At 37.8% G+C, this 19,337-nt stretch overlaps 1 long non-coding RNA gene across 2 annotated transcripts; it reads right to left on the bottom strand.

Annotated features, from left to right (window-relative positions):
• Positions 1–8,536: 8,536 nt before the first annotated feature.
• Positions 8,537–17,721, bottom strand: LOC103238797 (uncharacterized). 2 transcript variants are annotated; one of them, XR_012094546.1, is made up of 3 exons: positions 16,379–17,721; positions 15,180–15,258; positions 8,537–9,784 (listed from the first exon to the last, which is right to left on the bottom strand). It is a non-coding gene; the product is annotated as an uncharacterized lncRNA (long non-coding RNA). The 2 variants fall into 2 exon arrangements; XR_499293.3 differs by having other exon boundaries at positions 15,180–17,721.
• Between the last annotated feature and the right edge of the window lie 1,616 nt (positions 17,722–19,337).

Raw genomic sequence — 19,337 nt, 5'->3', positions numbered from 1 at the left:
ATTTGGAATCCCCTTTCTGAGTCAGAAGAACTGATTTTTTTGTTTGTTTGTTTGTTTTGAGACGGAGTCTCACTCAGTCGCCCAGGCCGGAGTGCAGTGGCGCGATCTCGGCTCACTGCAAGCTCTGCCTCCCGGGTTCACGCCATTCTCCTGCTTGAGCCTCCCAAGTAGCTGTACTGGCGCCCGCCGCCACACCTGGCTAATTTTTTGTATTTTTAGTAGAGACGGGGTTTCACTGTGTTAGCCAGGATGGTCTCGATCTCCTGACATCGTGATCCGCCCGCCTCGGCCTCCCAAAGTGCTAGGATTACAGGCGTCAGCCACTGCGCCCGGCAGAAGAACTGATTTTTATTTATGTATTTATGTATTATTCACTTTTTATTTTAGAGACAGGATCTTGCTCTGTCACCTAGGCTACAGTGCAGTGGTATGACCTCAGCTCATTGAAGCCTCAACCTTCTGAGCTCAAGCAATCCTCTCACCTCAGCCTCCTGAGTAACTGGGACTACAGATACATGCTACCACATCTGGCTGGTTTAAAAAAAATTGTAGAGACATGGTCTCACTATGTTGCCCAGGATGGTCTCAAACTCTTGGGCTCAAACAGTCCTTCACCTTGGACTCCCAAAGTCCAAGATTACAGGCACTCAGCCTAATTTTTATAAAGTTATTTTTTTCTCTATCCCATCTTTTACCTTTGATAGTTTGTAAGAATTATTTTAATTCCTCTTTTAAGCCACTGATAAAAGATTTGAACAGGAAAATTATTCTTCAATGAACATTCTTGGATATGTTGATCCTTGTGTATTCTGAGTGGATTTCACCAAGACATATACCCCCAAAAGGAATTACTGTATAAGTTGTGAACATTTTAACTTTTATTAGATATTGATAAATTACATTCTTTAAATAAGTTAAATATAAGCAGTATGGTTGCAACTGACTTTTCTTACATGAAAGAGTTTTTGTTCTAGAAATTAGTGTCTGTACTGAATGTGCATAATGTGGGCCATGGAATACATGTGACAGTGGCCCATAGTGTCCAGTATGGGAGGAGCAGACTTCAAGGCCCAGATTCCCATGGTGAACCAGTGGTGTCATCATCAGACTGGCTTGTGGCATGATTTTGGCTCTGGTCTAACCTTGTTTCTTTTCACATTCTAAGCCTGGTGTTTCTGTCATAAGGTCCTTCTATGAGCTAGTCTTTATTCTTTTAATAAACTCAATTTCTGTTTAAACATGAGGACAGAATTATTTTCTGTTGCTTCCAGTTAAGAGAATATTGTAACTATTTTCCCATCACTACTTACCCTCTCATTTCCATTTTTTCTCCTGACAGTTTCAGGGCAAGATTAATACCTCTGTTAATACCCATATTCATAGATGTTTAGACACTCCTATGCGCTGAAGACCACTGTCCCAAATAAAATACACTCAGTTCCCTTTTCTTTGAAGGCCCCTGCAGTTTCTTCAGCTAGGAATTTAGCAGTGATGAAAAATGGGGTTTCACAGCTCTTCTGAGGTCTACATTCTTTCTTTTTCTTGTTTCTTACTTCTTGTTTCAGTTAGATTTTTTCCCCATGTTTATTGCTTACACAAGCAAAAAAACAGAAATATAGAAATAAGATCTCAATGGCAGTACTAAAATTAGTGAAGTTGGCAGTGATCAATACTTGGAGGAGAGAAGGCTGCACTGTAGCTCTTTTCCTGTTGGGAGTGCACATTATTGGCACCAAAGCTGACCATGACTTCATGCTAATTGACAAAATATAGTGGTAAGAATGCATTGTGTGCTTGTTGTCCTGCTGGCCCTTAAACTCCTTTCTGGCTCCTTTAGGTTGCTTTGCATATTTATACTGTAATCCATTGATTATAGATCTTATAATTTGCTTCTCAAAGAATACTTTTCTTCTACTCCCTAATTTTTATGGAAAGGAATTTATCATTTTTGCTACATGGGTGCATTTGAGGAGTATTTTAAACAAATTTAAAAAGTGGTTGAATTGGGACTTTTTCATTAGTTCCTAATAACCTATACCTGAAAAGGCTGAACCTCAGCATTAAGCTACTAAAAAAAAAAAAAAGAAAAAAAAAAGTATCTTAGAGTCTTCGGTTTCTGTAGAAAGAGTTCTGAGAAAAGCATCTAATCAGAATATCTGAAGGCTTTAAGCCTTTGGCATAGTTTTTTTTTTTTTTTTTAAACAAACTCCTGGAACATTTCAGCACATAGCTGTGATTGGGAATTAATGGCCTAGTAGGTTTGTAACACTGGTGGATTTCAGTGATATTGCCTTCTTGGCATTCCTTTCTCTCTCTCTCTCTCTCTCTCTCTCTCTCTCTCCTGGTGCAGGCATTCTGATTTCCTTTTGGGAAGCCTCCCCTCCCCATCCTCAGCCTGTTGTTCAGATGGGGCTGACCAAAGGCTAGGGGTTGCAGGGGTAGATAAGTAGCCCAGGCTTAGCCAATCACTGCATACATTGCCTTTGCCATAGTAATTGGTTGAAGGATAAATTTCTGACCTAAGCTAGGCCAGTAAGGCTCAACTGCAACCCTTTTGTTAGAACTATGGGGAAAGAAGCATTCCTCTCCCTCAAATTTCACTACAATTATGCACTAGGATCCCATGTTAACGGGAGGTGTTTAACCCCAGGATTTTTCAGAGACATGATATTTATATGGACGGGAGCCAGGGAAATACTGGGTAGAAGAGGGCAGTCCCTGCCGAGGGCCACACCTTCAAACCTGGGACTGTGACCCAAAGTGAAAACACGTATTCCTGTTTTTCCACTCAAATGTTGCCTTATGGCCTTCCCCATGCCCCATCCTGTATCCATAAAAACCTCAGGCTTCAGTTGCAGAGCTGCAGTGTGGGAGAGTGGCAGAGAGGGATAGATGAGGCAGGTGGACATCAGAGAGAAGCAGCTTGACTTCAAAGGGACAGCATGATGGCAGGACTTTGGAGAAGAGTTTGGCCTGGGACAGAGGAACTCCAGGGGAAGACTACCTTCCCACTCAATCCCCTTTGCAGCTCCCCATCCTGCTGACAGCCACTTCCACCACTCAATAAAATCCTCCACATTCACCACACTTCAATTTGTTTGTGCAACCTGATTCTTCCTAGATACCAGACAAGAACTCAGGTACCAAGAGGGTATGTGCAAAAGGATATCACCCTGACCCTCCACTGAGCCGTTAAACACTTAAGTCATCCGTGGATGGCAAAGCTGAAAGAGCACACTGTAACACACCCGCTCTGGGGCTCCACGGGTTACAGGTATCCCACAAGATGCTGCCACGGGACCACACAGAGTGCACTCATCCTGCCCTCTGCACCTACTCACCTGCATACTCCCCCTCCTGTGAGGGGTTGAGAGCTGCAGGCTGAGTAAATGAGCCACCCCTTCGTGAGTACTGTGAAGAGATCAAGGGAACTATCTCGTTTCAATGAGTCTTTGTCTATTCGGGCTGCCATAACAAAATACCGTAGACTGGATGGTTTAAACAACAGAAATTTATTTCTCAACGTAATGGAGGCTGGAAATTTCCTATCATGATGTTGGGAAGGTAGGTTTCATTCTGAGGCCTCTTCTCTTGCCTTGTGGGAAGCTGCCATCTTACTGTGTGCTCACATGCCATCTTCTTTGTGCATGCGGAGACAGTGAGAGACAGAGTGAACTGAAGTGCAAGCACTTAAGTGAGACTCTGGTGTCAGTTCTTATAAGATCACTAATCCAATCATATTGGGTCTCTACCCTTATGACCTCATTTAACCTTAATTACTGTTTATAAGCCTTATCTGCTGTCTCATTAGGGGTTAGGGCTTCAACATATACATTTGGAGGGGATACCATTGAATCCATAGCATGATAATTGCTTCCCCTCTTTTCTTCCTCAAAGCATTGCACTGAATTTGCATCACTAAATGTGACAGAGGTCCAAATGCTATAGCCACAGCTGTTGACCTCAGCACTTAATTCATTCTATTCTTTCCTCATGTGTCTGTTTGCCTTCCTAAGCAGACCAGTGCAATGGGAGCAACAAGCTGTTAGGATGGAAAAGACCATTTAGTGGTGGTTCAAAGCAAGGCCTCTGGAGTCTGGCTGCCTGGGTTTGAATTCCAGCTCTGCCATTTACTTCCCCTCCCTCTGTGGGAATGAACTCACCTGCAAAACAGTATGTACACAAGTCTCTACCTTGGGAATCATTATGAAGATCTGATGCATTAATATTTATAAATTACCTGGAATAATTGCTGGCACTGTGCTGTAATAATTTTCCTTCACAGATCTGAGTTAAATCTCTACTTGTGCACTTATTAGTGTATGACTACACGTAAGCCAACTTTTCCAAGCTTCTTTTTTCTACCGAGTAAAAAGAGGATGAATAATCATTTTGGGCAATAGTACATATAAATCTACTAGCACACGTCCTGCCATAGTATACACTCAATAAATGATGTGTGAACAAATGAACAAATTGTAGTTAGAGAATGAAGTTCTCCTTTTTGTCTAACAATTTTTACTTTAAATTTAAGCATATTTAATTTTGGGTGCTTAATAGATTTATTAAATTGCTATTTACTTTAGAAAGCATAAGTCACCTAATGCTCATATGTAATTACATAGAAATGACAAGCGTGCTCAAATGAGACAGAATAATTTAGTTGAGCATTTGATAATCATGCTCTCCACAACTCTTATGAAATCTGTTGCTGAAAAGTATGAGGGCAAAGTGGAAGCCTAACATGAGCTGTGTAATTAGCAATTATTTGGATGGATTAGTTTTCTGAGAAACTTTCTGTAATGGAACAAATCATAGCCTATGACAATTATACTCTGTGTATTGAAAATAAAGACCAAAATAGCAGAACGGATTGCCTCTTTCTGACCTATTTAGTCAAAGCAAGGCTTATTCAAAGTCAAGACTCTACTTGACTTTAGATGAGCTTTATATAAATGTAACTCCCCTTTAGCAAAAAAATCTGATGATGATGCTATTTTGCAGGTGAATTCACATCATAAGTAAGTTAAATCTTTCCACTTTGCCTGAGTCTGTGAGTGTCAGAAGCTGAGTTCTCTTGTCAGGGAAATGGATTTGTGTACCAAATAGACTATAAAGGTTGAGGTTTTGTTCCCGTAGACTATAAAGGCTGAGGTTTTGTTCCCAATTGCACTTAAAATTTTTCTCTTTAAAAATAATTACCATAAAGGTTAATAAAGAAGTGTTTAAAGAAAAAGTTAAATGCTTTTTTTTTCCCCACCACTTCCCTATTTGGTCTTAACTGCTTGAGGTAACCAATATTATCCATGTATTTCCTTTCTTCATGAAAATGAAATTGTACTGTAAACTTTATTCTGCATTTTGCTTTTTTGTTGTTGTTGTTATCAGTACGTGATGGACATCCCTCCCTCAGGGCAGTACATGTAGCTAAACACATTCTTTTACATATAGACATCATAATTTAAGTAAGTATACACCAGAATTTATTCACCAGGACAAAGTTCTTTTCAGAGTTTATTTTACTTTTTGTCACCACAAAGAATGCCAATAAACATGCACATATTCTGACATTAATGAAAACATGAAATAGGATTTCTCTAATGTACAGTGATTTTAGGGTAAGTTAAATTCCCTAAACATAGTAGAAGAAAATAATGACCTTTGTCTACAAGAAATTTTGATAAGAAAAATAAGAGAATGTGAAGAGTAAATTTATGTAATTTAAGTCAAAAGTGATCATATTCATATTTGCAATGTGGTACTTGTTACAATCAACCTTAATAAATCATTTCTAGATCTATTGAGGAGGAGGGCCATAAAGTCTCCACATTCATTTGAAGGCCTTTGGTAGTTTCTTAAAGTGTGGTCCCTGGAGCCACACTGGTAGGGAACACACGCATGTTCACAGCACGGATTCCATTGCCTCAACACCCAGAGACTTTTATTCAGTGGGTTTGGAGTGGGGCCCAGGTAGCTTCACTGTTCAACAAAAATTTCCCAGGTGGAATTCCTGGGTGAAACCTTCCACCTGTTTTTTATGGTCCAGAGCTAAGTATGGTTTTTATATTTTTAAAAGGTTGCAAAAAAATCAAAAGAAGAATAATATTTAATGACATGTGAAAATTATATGCAATTCAAATTTCAGTGTCTATAAATAAAGTGTTATTGGAACCCAGCCACACCTATTCATTCCATATAGCCTCTGGCTGCTTTTGTGCTGCACCAGCAGAGTTGAGTAGTTGCCACAGAGACAATACGGCCACAAAGCCAAAATATTTACAATCTGGCCCTTTACAGAAAAAGCTTGCCAACTCCTGGATTAGATGATCTCTAAGGTTGCAGTCCTGAATTTCTGAATGTTATCTTATTCACTGTAGTTATTTACCTCCTTCAATATGCAAATACATTTCCAGGCCCTAAAACTGATGCAGTCTGATGGAGGTGCAAAGTGAGGGTGAAGGTCAGATACCCTTGGGACAAGTTTCTTTTTACCAGTCACTTACAAATTAGAAGGTGACATGAGGTGAACACAGAATAAGTAAAACATTAGTATAATCAGAAAATAAATGAGGACTGCAACAATGAACACGTACATGGTACATTGTATTTACCAGGCACTATCTTCAGTGCTTTCCACACATTAACTCATGTAATCTTTTTGACAACTCTGATGTAGGTACTATTTTTATCCCCTATTTATGGTTGAGGAATGTGAGGCATAGAGAGGTCATAGCGAGGCAAGAAGCTTGCCCCAGGTCATATACTTAGAAGTAGCATAATTATAATTGTAGGTAATCATGAAGAATTTAAACTGAGGCAGTTTAGCTGTAGAGTTTGTGCTTAAAACTACTAAGATGTTACTATGAGCAATAAGGTAAGAGCAATTTAAGGGTAAAAATTGTATCTGAATTCCATTTGAAAGTCAGGGGAGGAGGACACCACCCTTCAATAAACATGTATCACCTTATTACACATGGTCACAAGGTCAGATACCTTCAGGGCCCATTAGGAGCATCAATGGGTTAAGAACACAGCCTCTCAAACTATAGTTCCTTTTCCTACTTTTGATAGCACCATGGAAACAGAACTTCTACACTGTAAGAAAACAGCTGCCTAAGGAGTGATGATAACTGGTAGTTGCCAGGTAGGGAAACTCTCTGATGTGGTGGATGCTGTGTGTGTAGCTGGGGAGCACATGCCCCAGGGAAAAGGGGCCTGCTACTCATCTCTACTTTTTTTAATGACATGCAGAAATGAGAGTTATTTAGACTCCTGTAGAACCATCTGCCAATATTCAAGAATTCTTAATTCAAATGTGAAAAACAAAGAAAATCCATTGTCTCTGTCTAACAAAATAGGACTACAGGCCACCAGTGTGTAACCCATGGTTTAGCAATTTTCTCTAGGCTAAATCATCTCTATTCCAAACCTTTCCATATAGCTCTCTAGGCCCAGACTTTAATCAGAATCATGGGTGCCTCCATGAACTGGTGCCAAGCTCTACAGTCATCTTCAGTTGCTGAGCATTACAAAATTACTTTCAGAAGCTGGAGTCCTACCTGGAAGACAGTTACGCTATGATCAAGGCTAATATCCTCTTCATGTTTATTATAAGAAATATCTGCTTTACATTATATTAGAGTCGACAATCTTTACCAGGACTGGCAGCATTGATAAGTGCTTCCCCTTAACTGAAAAGCATATTTTCATAGCTTTTTCAGGAATATCTTGGTGTTTTTGTTTTTTTGTTTGTTTTGAGATGGAGTCTTGCTCTTGTTGCCCAGAATGGAGTACAATGGCATGATCTCGGCTCACTGGAACTTCCTCATCCTGGGTTCAGGCTATTCTCCTGCCTCAGCCTCCCAAGTAGCTGGGACTACAGATGCCTGCCACCATGCTCAGCTAATTTCTGTATTTTTAGTAGAGACAGGGTTTCCCCACGTTAGCCAGGCTGGTCTCGAACTCAGGTAGTCCGCCTGCCTCAGCCTCCCAAAGTGCTGGGATTACAGGCATAAACCACTGCATTCCGCCCTTTTTGCTGTTTTTAATTGCACCATAATCCATTTTCTTAGTTAATCTTCAATCATATAATGCTCATTTCATTGACTATAGTAGCTCATGCACATTCACTAATGGCCCTAGAATACAATACTGTTTTTTTTTTTTTTTTTTTAATTTGAAAGTACTTCAGAGCAGAGTATACAAGGAAAAGAACATAACAGAAAAACGCCAGTTGTTTAGGTGAAGCGAAAAAAATATTTCAGGTACTGTAAACTGGAGTGATAAATCATTATGAAAATAATTAAAAAACATTCATCATTCTGACAGTCTGAAATAGCATTTAAATTGTTCAAACATTTTATTAAAAGTCTACCTAAATAACTTTTCAGATTCTATAGGAAACAATTTTTTAATAAAACAATATTTTAAAATATTTTCCATGGGCATCTATTCAGAAAAGTAGTGCCTCAAATGGAATTTTAAAATCAATCAAAATATATTGCTCAAATTTGACATTTATGTGTTTTGGTTAGAGTTCATGGACTCTGCACAAAGTAAGCATTATTTTGCATATTTTCAGTTACTTTAAATATATAGTATCATAAATAAGGGACAAGTTGTCTTCAGAAGCCTGCCTAAGAGTTTGGAGTGTGAAAAACATGGTATTTTGGCATTCAAAAGCAATACTCAGATGAACACTGTTGCATTAAATGCTTATATAGAAGCACAAACAAGACACTGAATAAAAAATGTGGAACTGTATAAAACATCCACTTTTTCAAAAAAATCACAAAACACTAAATACAATGCGGTATTCTGGATTAGGCCTTGAAAGAGAAAGAAGACATTAATGGAAAACTGTTGAAATCCAAATAAAGTCTGGAGTTAAGTTAATATGGTAATATTCCAATGTTTCTTTTTTACTTTTGACACATCCGCTGTGGGAATGTAAGATGCGACATTAGAGAAAACTGGGGTAAGAGGTATATGAGAACTCTTTCTCCTACTTTTCTGTAAGTCTAAAATTATCTTGAAGTAAAAAGTATATTTAAAAATTATAAAACAATTTGTAAGAATATTAATCTGTGCCTCAAAGCATTCAATAGAATAGAGTAGGTTGATAAAATTCACATGCCATTAAGTATCATTTGTGTATATACTTGTAGGTTGTGTGTGTATTGTCAGGGTATAAATGACGGTGTATGAGCAGACTTAACACGCTTAGACGTTTTCCTCAGTTGTTAGTCCTGATGCTCAAAAGTTAAAAGCACAGAAATGAGGGTGGGAAGTGAGTTCCTAAACATTTTATTAATAGAATGCATTTGAATAGTTCTGTCTAAAATAAGAAGGTAAATAGATGCACAATAAAGACATATATACACACATACATATATATACACACATACGTATTTATTGTGTGTATGTGTGTGTATATATATATTCCCAGGAATTCCTTTCTTTAGCATTTTTTAAAAAGATAGGTTACAAGTGAACTACTTTCAACTTTTGTTTCTTTGTGTGTGCTTGATTTTTTTAAAAACAGTTTTGTGTCTCTGTGGTATCTTCAAACATATACCAATACAAATGATGATAGTTTGTTTCCAAACTGTAAAGAATACAAGTATGTGCTAAGTTCTATCTCTTAACCAAATCAAATACATTGTGGTAAGTTTTCCTTTTGCTGTGCAGAACAGAGGCATTGATGGGTACAGTAGACACACGTCAGCATGTTGAAATGAAATTAGTAGGTCTGTTGTCAGGCAGGTCACCTCCAGCCAACACACTGCAACAAGCAGCAAAAGCCAAATAAACCACAAATAAACATATTTTTAAAGATATCAGAGTAAGAAAATAGAATGAACAAAAATTCCAAGGGAAGGAGAACCACTCTGAAATAAGCTGGCAATTTTTGGTTGTCATTTTCCCTAGTGGCTGAGGATTGATCTTAACCCAGCAGAGAGCTTCTGCTGGGGAAAAAGAGATGCTGGCAAAATTTTGAGCTTTCCTGTGGGGCTGATAGACTCAGTGAGAAAACTGAGGGGCCTCAATGACATAAGATAATGGTGGAAACACAAGTAGAAACTGTGCCAAACAACATTTGGATATGGTGAGACCTCAAGAATCAGCATTAGGACATACTGATCCAACTGGCGAAGATTCCATGTAGAAACAAAGGGTGGAGCAGGTCCTAGACAGCCTAATGCATCTATATTATCACCTCTTATGGCCTCAGCAGCAGACTGTGTCCCTCTTCCACCTCTGCACCAACACCAATTCCTGTGTCAAGTTTCCAACAAATGGAAATCATTGGAAGAGTACCTCCAAGTTCAGTGGTGATGGTATTGTGTGAGTGAGTTGGAGCCTAGCTCCTTCCTGAAGATGAAGGAAGCAGATGGAGGAAGCACAGGAAAAAATAATCTACGAATTTATTATCAGGTGTTTAGATGTTCCATGCTCCACAAGGAAAATGTACACCAGCGGTCAAAATCCCTTATGACCTCTCCCCAGATGACAGCAAGACTTTATTACTGTGGAAGGGCCTCAATCCTGTAAATTAAATGGCTAGCACTGTTTTTTTTTTTTTTTTTTTTTTTCCTAAATAAAGATAAACTGAGGACATTTACCTTGAGGGCACTAGAAGCTAATTTATATGTAAAAAGCTGTGTTAAAGAACAACAGTAGCAGCTCTATGCTACGAATTGTGCAAAAGTGATCAAAAAGCAGTGCTGCAGCTAGCAATTCAGAGGCAGAAACTTTTTTTCTTCATGGACTCAGTCATTACTTTTTAAATTTGGTTTTAAATTCCAATATTCTTGGCATCATTCCAACATGCATTGTTCTAAGAAAATATGAAGGGAGTGTCAAATTATAATTTCTTGGAACACTTAATTTGTCACCAGGAAAGAACAATGTAACTCTGAGACAGTAGAAGGATTTACTTCTGGGACTGTTAATTTTAGTGAAACTGAAGAATAAAAATTCAATGTTGTGACCTTGGGAAATATTTCATTCTCTTTATTTCATCCTCATCTCGATATATAAACAGCCATAATTAACAGTTTGGGGTTTATTTATTGCAACAAAGCAGATATGTGGCGCAGGATTTAATCTCTAAAAGCAATTTCAATTTGGCCTATTTGTCTGTCATTTAGGGTGTGTGCTCAATTTAAAATGGTTTTTGCTTGCTCAAGTCTCTCTTACACAAACACTCGCAGTGATCAAATATTTAGATTAAGTAAAGTTCTTGACACTAACAATAAAAAGGCAGCATTTAAGTAAACTGCAAAATGCCAGAAAGGCCTAAGAAAATCAAATATAATATTAATGTACATTGCTAGTATAGGGAAAGAGAGTGGAGAATATGTTTTTATTTTGCTTTGCTGATGATATATACTGAGTTTTCATAAATAAAAGGAAGTCATGTGTCCTAAAAAAAGTCTGTCAAAGTTGGCTGGTTTTATGTGCATCATAATATTTTGTTTAATGAAGAACTCATTTGAATTTTGATTAAAGCAATTAATAGAAAATATGGGCCCTTTTAGGAGTAATCTGTGGCAAGTTTTTCTGATTACAAGGAAACATTCAATTCATATATTTTTATTCTTACAAAAGATTCTAGATAAAGAAAAGTAAAAGAAAATTATAAATATCAACAAATTTTTTTTCAAACATACTTTTTATCATTAGATGTACCATTATTTCAGATTTATAGAACAGATGATTTATGAGAACATTATACATCTGAATATAAATCCATTAAAAATATTAGCTAGATTCATTAATGTATACAACATCTTTTTCACATAGATCAGTTGGAAAGTTTAAAATAAACAGCACTTGCCACATATTAAAACATAGTATTAGTTGCAGATGATTTTTAGAGTCAAGTTAACTTTTAGGCTGCTTTGGTTTTCCCTGTACATCTTCTACATTTTCTTCATTGTACTTGTCAAATTATAACAATTGAATAATTGTCTAATTTTTGACATGTCTTTTCTGTTATGTTTTGAACCCCAGGAGAGTTGGAACTATGTTTCCCTGTTCACTACTCTAAGCTTAATATTTAGGCCACTGCTTATAACATAGAGGCGCTCAATAAAGATGTGCTTAATGAATATAGGATTGAATGATCTATACCACGAGTAGGCAAATTATGGCTCAAATCTAGCCTGTTGTCTGTTTTTTACAGCCTTCATGTGAAGAATGGTTTTTCCATGTTTAAATGGGCTGATTTTTTCACATGGTTAAATAATCATCTAAATGATAGATCCAATTTTGCCTCTTGTCCCATAAATCCTAAAATATTTACTATCTAATGCTTTAAGAAAAGGTTTTCTGACCCTGGACTAGACAAGCAATGTGTCATACAACTGTTGTGATGATAAAAATGGTCTATATCTGTGCTGAGCAGTAGGATGGCCACAAACCACTATGGCTATTGAGCACATGAAATTTATCTAGGATGACCACACTTTTAATTTTATTCTAATTAATTTCAATAATTCTATGTGGCCAGTAGCTAGTGTGTCAGACATCAGCAGATCTAGATATGTAAAAGAATAGACTTCATGTAAAGACATTGCACAATTACCTGAAACTCAACTCTATACAAGGAAAAATGTAAAAATATGTGCTAACTTGGCAGTTAGTTGGTCTTTCTCGCAATAAAAAAAAAAAAAAAAAAAATGGAAATAATTACATTATCTACCACCAGTTCATTAAAACAACTAATGTTATGCCAAAACGTTGAAAACGCCTAAAGGTAAGAATTCGTTTATTTAATTTGATAGTTACACAGGAACTCATTTAAAATAAGCAGTAGCTCTTCATTCCATAAACCGTAGATGAGAATTGTTTTGGATAAGGAAGATAATGTTCTATTAACAAATAAATGAAAGAAATTGCCTTTATGAAGATTTTAACATTTTTCTTTGCATAATTGGTTTAAAGATTTGCAAGGAAATTCTTAAAACACATAGAGTACTATTAAAACAAAATGTGCTACAATGCAGTAGGCAAATATTAGAGCACATAAACATGCTAAAACAGTGTTATAATCTGGTAGTCTCCCCAGATCATTAGAATTAATGCAGGTATTAACGTGAACTGAGAGGTAATGATTCAAATTGAAGACTGAAGTCTACAACACACACATCCACATATGATTTTAAGTCTTTAAGATGACAAGCACTTAAAGGGAATTCTGAAGTATGTGCTATTTAGGATTGAAATTGTTTGGTGCTATTATTTATAACACTTAAAGTAAGTAAAAAAGGGAACATCAGAATATATTTCTTTTTCATGCTTACACTGTTTCTGACATGTCTACGTATGAAATAATATCTTCCCAAGTAAAACTACTTTGGCTGCACTCTTTTACTTCAAATGATTTTATCATTAGGGAAAAATTTGAAATCATGGCGGACGAATAATCCCTTAATGCTCTTCCTGGCTAGCAAGTAATTTATCAAAGCAATCCAATTTCCAAATAGCATACAAACTCAGTAAGATGCTGAGCCAATGCATCTGTTCCTCTCAGTATTTAGAGCATGAACAAATGCCTTTCCTCTGGGCGGGGGGAAAACCTGAGCTTGAATTCTCTAAAAGGGCAGTTTAGCTTTAGTAACACTAATAACTAGTAACTCATAATTTCTCTCTGATAAAACTTTAGGATTAAAAAATTCAGGTTTTATTGAAAAATAATTTACATGCAGTAAAACTGACCCCTTTTAAGTATACAGTTTAGTGAGTTTTAACAAACGTACAAGTTGTATATCTACAACCAAAGTGAAGATTTGGGATATTTTCAATCACCGCAGGAAGTTCCCACATGTTTCTTTGTAGACAACGCCTCTCTTCCCTCACAGTCCACAGGCTACCAGTGATATGTTTTCTGTTTCCACAGTTTTTCTAGAATGTCATACAAATGAACCATATAACACGTAGTCTGTTGTGCTTGGCTTATTTGACTTAGCCACTTAGTATAATGGGATTTGGAAATACACCCATGTTGTTGCATATATTGGTAGTTTGGCCCTCTTTGCTGCTCAGCTGTATTCCATTGTATGAATATACCACAATATTTTTAGCCATTCTCCTGTTAGTGGAATTTTGGCTACTGTGAATAAAACAGCTATTAACATTTGCTGTGTGAACATATGTTTTCATTCCTCTTGAGTAAATATCTATGAGTGGAATTGTTGGGTCATAGGGTAAGTATATGTTTAACTTTATAAAAGCCTGCCACATTGTTCTCCAAAATAACTCTATTGTTCATATTCTCATCCACAACATATTAGTGCTCTGGTTGTTCTGTATTGTGTCCAGTGATTAATGTTATAAATTCTTTTAACTTTAGCCATTCTATTGGTAGTATAGTGATATCTCATTGTACTTTTGATTTGTATTTCCCCTAATGACTAATGATATTGTGTATTTTTCCATTTGTTTATTGACCATCTGTACATCTTCTTTGGTGAACATTTGTTCCAACTCTTTGCCTTTCTTTTTACTGAGTTGAATGTTTTGTTATTTATGTATTCTGCATGCAAGTTATCAGGTGTGTGCTTTGCAGTTTTTCTTTTATTAATGTGCGGCCTGTATTTCATTTTCTTAACAGTTCTTTTGAAGAACAGACATTTAAATTTTTGACTAAGTCCAATTCGTCAATTTTTTTTGCTTATGGTTTGTGCTTTTTGTGTCCTGAGAAAGCTTTTCTTAACCAAAGGTCACTTTAGTTTGTCATATTATGTATTTTACTATATATTTGAAATATTGTCAGAGAAGAAGTATAAAGGCATTTCCAGACTGTCAAAAGGTCCATGGTCCAGAAATAGTTTAGCTATGCCATTTTTATTCCCATTTCCCAGGCCTACTATTCCTTAGGTTGTCCTTTACCCTGGGAAGTACATTACAATGTCTTTAATGCTTCCATTTTGAATACTGCATTATAACCAACTTTACCTTATCTTACACAGTTTAGTTCAATAAACCTTAATTGAATGAGACTGGACAGTGCTCCATGTCAGAACCTGGAGATTCAAAGATGAATCAGATGATTCCTATCTGTGAAGAATTCACATCTAATATTGTAGGTAGATACATAAATAGGCCATGGCACTATAATGTTTATGTGCTCCAATAATCACATACGAGAGTGACCTAGATGATGTTCTTACCCCTCTCTTGCGTAGTGGTAGAGGTGTGGGCAGAATATCAGGAAATGCTTCCCACAGGAATTAACGTGCATGAGGAATCCTGGAGAGTAAGAAGGCATTAAGTAGAGATGAAAGAGACTGTTTCAGACAAAGGAAACACGTGCAAGCATCAAACTCAACTCTAAGCCTACAGTTCTGGGGCAGAAGAACTGCCAAGGGAGAAATAAAGAATGCATTGCCTGCCCCCAGTGCCTTCAGGATACATTACATTAAGGAAGAAATCATCCTCAAAATGTGGAAGCCAAAGCACATTCCCATTCTTGACTAGAATATTCAGTTTGCCCTTTACCATTCCATTCTGGGAGGCAAAAGTTCTTTCTCTCAGTCCCTTTTCCCCAGAAACCGTGAGAAGGTGCAGAGCTGTTGAATGAAGAAGGCTGTTCATCAGGGCCTCCTCCCTGTTTCCTACGCTCTTTCTCAACACACACTCAGTGTGCCTCCTCGGCCTTAGCAATTTCCTTCACTCCTGGACTGAAAGGTGGCACATGATTGTGCACTTAAATACCATAGTACAAATGGGAGGAACACCTGGCTACTAACTCACAGCCCCAATTTCTCATTGAGTACCTTAGCCCATGTAACTCAGACTAGCTAGAGCAGTGAAGGTCCTCTCTCATCCTTGATTACATGCATCATTTATTACATCCTAAACAGAGATGATTACGTTCCAATTTCAACTGTCCTTAAAACCTTTCTTTAGGCTCACAGAAACAGCAGCAGCAGCTTTTCCTCAGCTAATTAGAGACTAATTGACTCTTTAGCACTGTTATGGACTGTGACAGAGCCCTTCCTGCCTCCTGTCTGCCAGTGTACTTGGGACCATGCCTCTGTGAAGGACTCCAATTTCTCTTTGCGAGTATCAACGTGGAGCAAATTCCAGTTGCCTATTCCCTAGTATTCTTGCTAAGATACTTACGTAAATAAAAAGTCTTTATATACCTGAGAATTTATCTATGTAGTTCAAGAATTGTCTTCTTTGCTTAGTTATCCTACCTTTGAAGGTTTCTGCTTCCAATTGTTGAGGTGATGTTACAGCTTTCTGAGGAAGAAGACGATACCCTTTTTTGTCCTCCGTAAAAGAGCTTTGTATGGTGTGGGGTGTGTGTGTATCTGTGTGAGCATTTTGAATTATGACCACTGCATTTCATGACTTCGCTTACCTTGAATTATTCTTTTCTCTCAGAGGATGAACTAATTTATTTTTTCCATAGAGGATCAGTGTGTTAATTTCCTTCCTTTCCTCCAAAGCATATTCTGAATGTTTTCACTGCTAGGCATAGGACAAACAGTTAAATTGATATATTTTCTGCTCCTCCAGGTCAAATAGAAGGATGCAAAAGTTTTAAAATTAAGTGTAATAAAGTGCTATCGATGTTGTCATAGGCATCTGTACAGTGTATAGTTGGGACATAATAAAAAGATAGCGATTTCCTGTGGAGGCAGGATCATAAATATTAAAGGACAACATAGGAAAGTGTTGACAGGAAGAGAAAGGGAAGTTAGCTTTCCTGGAAGGGAGACCAGGGAGAGCAAAGTCCAGATGGAGGGAACAACTTGAGATGTTGTGGGAGTCACAGAAAGTCTGGATAACTTGAAACCTGGGGTTAGATGGAGTGCAGCAAAATATTATGTTGATGAAGTAGCCAGGGGAAGCCTCATGGAGGATTTGAATGCCATGCGAAAATGTTGAGGGTTTCCTGTAAGAACATGGGATGGCCACAGAAGAGTTATGAGCAGGGTTAGGAGACTGATGCCAGGAAACTAAAAGGGCAGCTCAGAGGCCCTGAGTTTAGACAGTAGCAGTGGGACTGGAAGAAGAGGGAGTCAAAAGAAATGAAAAAGGTGCAATGAATATAACAATGTTTAAGTGAATTAAAAGGACAGAGATTTCTAGGATGATTTTTGGTTTTCAGCTGAGGGTTTTCTTTACCAAAAAGTATTAGAAAAAGGGAAGATTTGACAGGAAAGTTCCATTTTAGATAATTTCATTTTGAGGGCTAGTAAAATGTATTTGGGGAGCGGCAAGGTTCACCAGGCAGCTGGATAAGCAGGACTCGAACTCAGGAGAGAGATCCTAGAAATTAATATCTGGGCCTCATCAGTATATAGGCAGTATGGGAAGCCATGGCCATGCCCCTTGGAAAGCGAATAGGCTGAAGAAAGCCCAAGGTCAGAGCCCTCAATGAAGAAGACTAATATTTAAAGGAAAAATAGAGAAGAGTCTGCAAAGAAGACTGGGAGACAATAGATAGTGAATGGAAAGGAAAAACCATAGGAATAGTGGTTCTTTGGCTTCCAGAAAGCAACTCAGGTATCAGGTGTTCCCTCTACCTCCTTGGATCTTATGACCTTTCTGTCTGTATTGCCTTAATCTCTCCTCTCTCATGATTTCTTCATATATAGTTGTTAATTCCCCATAACATTAGCTTCACATGGTCAAACATTGTCTCTGGAGTTTCTTTATACACTGTGACCTTTCAGTTTCTACCCCACTTTGTGCCTCGCCCCGCCTCTCCTTGCCTCGCCTCGCCCCGCCCGGCCCCGCCTTGCCCCGCCCAGCCCGGCCCCGCCTCGCCCCGCCCCACCCCGCCCCACCTCCGCTCGCCTCCGCTCACTTCCCCTCGCCTCCCTCTTCTTTAGATGGAATCTCGCTCATAGTGCTCCACACCGGTAATCCAAGCACTTTGGGAGGCCGAGGTGGGCGGATCACCTGAGTTCAGGAGTTGGAGACCAGCCTCGCCAACATGGTGAAGCCCCGTCTTTACTAAAAATACAAAAGTTAGCCAGGTGTGTTGGTGCGCGCCTGTAATCCCAGCTACTTAGGAGGCTGAGGCAGGAGAATCGCTGGAACACAGGAGGCATAGGTTGCAGTGAGCTGAGATTGCGCCACTACACTGCAGCCTGGACGACAGAGCGAGACTCCGGCTCAAACAACAACAACAAAACAAAACAAAACAAAACAAACCCTAAAAATAGAATAACAATATGATTCAGCAATCCTATTTCTGGATATATATCCAAAAGAAATGACATCAGTATGTAGAAGAGATACCTGAATTCCCATGTTCATTGCATCATTACAAATAGCCAAGATAAGAGAAGCCACCTAAGTGTCCATCAGTGGATGAATAGATAAAGAAAACGTGGCGCATATACACAATGGAATACCATGTAGGCTTAAAAAAGGAGGAAATTCTGTCATTTTCTGTAACATGGACGAACCTGGAAAATACTATGTTGAGTGAAATGACAGGCGCAGAGGTGCAAGTACAGCATTATCTCACTCATATGTGAAATCTAAAAAAGTTGAGCTCATAGAGTAGAGTAGAATGGTTGCTACCAGAGGCGTGAGCAGTGGGAATGTGAGGAAAGGGGAAATGCTTGTCAAAATGTACAAAGTTTCATTCATAAAAAGTAAATTTTAGTGGTCTATTGCACAGCATGGTAACCACAGTTAATAATGTATATTTCAAAATTAATAAAAGAGTAGATTTTAAATGTTTTTACTCCAAAATATAGTTGAGGTGATAAATGTTAATTAGTTGATTTAATCATTCCACAGTATATACATATATAAAAACTTCACATTGTACTCCATAAATATATACGCTTATTATTCATAAAGTAAAAATTAAAACAAAACAAAAGACATTGTAGGGACTAAACAAAGATGTTGTGATGTTTTGAAAATGGCAAGTCATTTTATCCAAAGAATGGATTGTCTGACAGAGAAATATCTTTCAAATCATGGAATCTGTAAGCATTTCACATATGCCAAATGCCCACTTGATAGTTTTGTTACCTGAGCAGTGGTACATTCATGAGTCCCTTTCCATAAGGAACATGTTCTCTGCATTCTTCCTACGTGTCAGAAGCAAGGCAACATGCCCCCTGTGTTGGAGCAAAAGCAAAGACTAGCTATCCTGGCAAACATGGTGCTATTTTCTATAAATCTAGGAGATTATTAGAATTTGGTACCTTTCTCTTTTTAAAAGACTAAGCCACCAGTGAGTGGCCTCATACGTGTCTACATGTAACAAAACAAAACAAAATAAAACAAAGAACACTGGTCTTGGAGTCAGAAAATCTTGGGCAAGTCATGTACATCTTTTTGACTTC

Source organism: Chlorocebus sabaeus, chromosome 11 (assembly GCF_047675955.1).
Source record: "Chlorocebus sabaeus isolate Y175 chromosome 11, mChlSab1.0.hap1, whole genome shotgun sequence".
NCBI classification, from domain to species: domain Eukaryota; kingdom Metazoa; phylum Chordata; class Mammalia; order Primates; family Cercopithecidae; genus Chlorocebus; species Chlorocebus sabaeus.
Note: the sequence above shows the minus strand (reverse complement) of the source record. Positions and strands in the feature narration are given on the sequence as shown.